This window comes from Clavelina lepadiformis, chromosome 4 (genome assembly GCF_947623445.1).
Source record: "Clavelina lepadiformis chromosome 4, kaClaLepa1.1, whole genome shotgun sequence".
Classification (NCBI taxonomy): domain Eukaryota; kingdom Metazoa; phylum Chordata; class Ascidiacea; order Aplousobranchia; family Clavelinidae; genus Clavelina; species Clavelina lepadiformis.
The window spans coordinates 20,356,222-20,360,025 of NC_135243.1; the positions used below are offsets into that span (position 1 = coordinate 20,356,222).

Genomic DNA, 3,804 nt, shown 5'->3' on the forward strand with positions numbered 1-3,804 from the left:
ACTCAGGATTGCCATACCGTTCTTATTTCTAAGATTTGTCTTTATTTTAAAGGTCCGTGTCTTAGAAAACATTTTTGTCCTTTTTTCTCAGAAATGTGCTTATTTTCAATTGCTCCCTTATTTTTGTCTTATTTTTAGGGAAGAGGTTCGTATTTTGGGCATTTTGACCCCTTTAGTTTAACACTTTGTACCAAAGAGATACCGAGACTAAGAACATGCAGATAGTGTCTGGTTCTTTTTTTTAGGAACATTGGTTGCTTTCTCCTGTTGTGCACTGTTTAACCTTTGTCCTACTGCATAATTTTACACCGCTAAAAGGCGGTATGGGTACAATTGTACCCACATACATTTTATATTGACATTCCCAAGTTGGTTATACTTTTTGTGCGGTGTGCCGTATTTAATGGTCCGAACGTTTAAATATTGTGCTCTACGGAAGTATCACACGTGTTTTTAGGCCACGTAGGCATTGGTCAACGCTATATGATATGTTATCTTTGTGACCTCGGTTATACTCAGAAAAACAGCTCATTATGCCCCTGTACTCAACTCCCATAAATTTCCGCTGATATTGCATGGCATTTCACTGATTTGAAATTTAGCATAGATTCTTTAGCATTTATTGGCATCTTTATTGTTGCTGGTGTACGCAGAAATAACAAAGATAATCTGGAAGATATGTGTAAAGTAACTTAGATGTTTTGCCTCTTGTACGTGCAGCTATATGTTTCGATACCGTTTCAAGATGATGCTCAGATTTATTAGATTTGACAACGAAAATACCCGTGCAGAGCATGAGTAAAAAGATAAAGCTGCTCCAATACGAGATATTTGGCTCATGCTAAATAAAAATTAGGAGAGTGCCTACAAACCACATGAATGTATCACCATAGATGAACAATTGTTTCCATGTCGAGGACATACTCAATTTACACAGTATATACCATCAAAACAGGCTAAATATGGCATCAAGGATTTCTAGGCTTGTGATGCATCAAACTCCTACCCGCTACATGGTCAGATTTATACTGGTAAACCAGTAGATGGTCCCAGACAAGCTGAACCTGGCCTGTTTGTATAAAGGCTCTGGAAGAAATGTCACCACCAATAATTTCTTTCTTCGTCACAGGCACAGCTAGCTAATGTAATGAACACATGGGACATGACTTTAGTTGGAACAGTCAGAAAAAACAAAAGGTTTTTGCCTAGCAATATGCAGCCTGCCAAGGAAAGGGCTGTTTACTCGACCAATTTCGTCTACCATCAAGATGCAAGAGTCTGTTCACATGTGCCAAAGAAAAAAAAATCGGTCGTGCTCTTCTATCATCCATGCACATGACTGGAGAAGTCTAAGCAACGCAATCAAGCAAACCCTAGATAATCAAGTTTTATGTCAAAACCAAAGGTGGGTTGGACACGATGGACAAAATGCTGGGTGAGTAAACGACGGACATTGCGTTGGCCATTGACGTTTTTATGATCGACTTCACTGGCTTAGCGTCGTTTATCATCTACAGTGAGCACAACCAAGAGTTCTGAAAAAAGGACCAACGAAGAAAGTTTCTGAAAGATCTTGCGAAACAGCTATGTATGCCTTCAGGGGAAGCTCGCTCTGCCAACCGGATGGTGATGAGAAATCGTTTCCTTCGAGCTGCAGTGGAAATGGTTCTAGGACGGCACACTGCGACACCACCAGAAGGCGAACTAACTCCAGAAACTAAATCCAAAGAACCTCATGGAAGTCGTGGAGCTACACTGATTGTTGGTAACTGCTATGTTGCAGACACCAGAAACGAAAACGACGTTAAACCAGGAAAAACTGCGTGGTTTGCGTTCAGCCTGTTGGCGACGAACAGTCAGTAACAAATACAAAGTGTATTACTTTTGAAACGGACTTAAACCACCTCGATTAAGTTTTCTTTCATATTTCTGTATCAAATAAATCATTTCTGTAATCTGTTTCATTAAACATTCGAAAAATTGTCTTTGTTTTATGTAGGCTATTCCGGCGTCATTTCGATACAAACTGTGTAAGGGTACAATTGTACCCATGCCGCCTCTTAAAGGTGTAAAAACAACTCGATCCTCTATCTCGGTAACGTGTAAAGATTTTTTTTTGAAATTTAATCTACCTAATCTAACACAAAAATGTAGAGATGTCAGAAAATTTCAGGTCTCTAAGGTTTCTAGAAAAAATACTGTCTTAATTTAAAATTGGAAAGGTTACAATTGTACCCATGCAGTAGGACAAAGGTTAAGATGATATTCGTCTTTCGTTTCCTAGTCGTGCTTATTTTGATTTGAGACCGATGGCAACCCTGCTTGCAATACTTAATTGTCTGATTTGGTTGAAATAGTACAGCTCCTTTTTTTACAAAAAGTTTGGTTTCGTACCGAATCCAAACATACAGGATTCCATTCGCCTTTAATTTGTTGCAGCAATTTTTAAATTTTCAAATGCGGGTAATTCCCAACAAAGCATAATTGCCACCTTTTCGGGTTCGCAGTTTACACGTGTAAAGAACAAGCGTACAGATCGAATTTTTCCGAATCTGTCTCTGACAAGATTGACAAGTAATATTCTCCCCAACATTGATAAGCAGAAAATGAACAAAACAATTTGCTCTTTTTGATTTATAGAATACTTTGTTTCGTGCATATTAGGCAAGGCCTTCAAACATTAACGGTGTACTCATGCCTAGCCTAGTTTGTGAGTGTCACTATGATTGCATCATTCAGTTTTGTTGGGTTGCTGTGTTTATTCATTAACTCATTTCTTTTTTGTTTACCTTTAAATATTAATCTATCCATGAAATCTGCTATATACTGTGATCTATATATAAATATAGCCAATGGTCGTCGGTTTAGTAGCCCAGTTGGTCGATCGCTGGTCTCGCAATAAATGTGGCTTGTGTTGCACGTTCGATACCAAGTGGCGCTATACCATTGTAATGCCCTTTGGCAGGGCATTAGCGACATCGCTTAACACACACGGGCATTGCACTGGTTCTGTGAACTTAATGGACAGTTTTAAAACCATTTAAAAAATAACAAAAAAATGTGTGACAATCGGAACTTGTACAAAGGCAATAGGCCTAGCTCGGTAACCAAGGCTTAAGCTATGAAGAAACTTCACTGGGTTTAAGTCGTGCAAAAACTTTCTTCCGTCTGAAGATAAAGATTACTATACCGCTGTGGTCACATTAAACTTCCGCTATGTGACAGCATCGTTTACTTATTTATTTCTGCAGCTTGGTTGGGTTGCTGTATTTAGTTATCAACTCGGGCGTTCTTGTTCAACCAAAAATATTAAGTTAGCTTATCTTTCATTTGTTAATTCTGTAGTAGTCTAGACCAGACCATCACCTAAAATAGTCTGTTATTAGGCACTAGCCAGAATCCAGTCTTTTATTGTGTCAAGAAAATATTTTTTTTTTGCAAAATCCTTGGTTTCATTCCTTGTTTTGAAGATTCTAAACAAGGAGAAACTTAACAGTCTGCTTTGCCATGGTACATATTTATTTTGAAGTTTTGATGTTAACTCGGAATTTCTCATAATTTGTGATGGAAAATAAATAGATTAACAGATGCCAATGGTTTCTAATCATGGTGCCTTTTTTACCATCTGGTGAATTTTGCTCAATAAATTTTGCACAGTGCTATGTAGCCTAATTGCTTTGCTGGAGCTGTTGTTTTAGCACAAAATCTTTATTGTTGTGCAGTGGTCCTTGTTTTCTAATTTTGTATTAAAATCGTTTTAGTTTTTGTTAGTATGTATGATATATATTAATTATTAAACTTTAC

General features: G+C 37.6%; 1 long non-coding RNA gene across 1 annotated transcript; it reads left to right on the forward strand.

The window, feature by feature from the left end:
• Nucleotides 1–283: 283 nt before the first annotated feature.
• On the forward strand, nt 284–1,985 carry LOC143452643 (uncharacterized). Its single transcript, XR_013115080.1, has 2 exons — nt 284–1,435; nt 1,518–1,985. It is a non-coding gene; the product is annotated as an uncharacterized LOC143452643 (long non-coding RNA).
• The last annotated feature ends 1,819 nt before the right edge of the window (nt 1,986–3,804 follow it).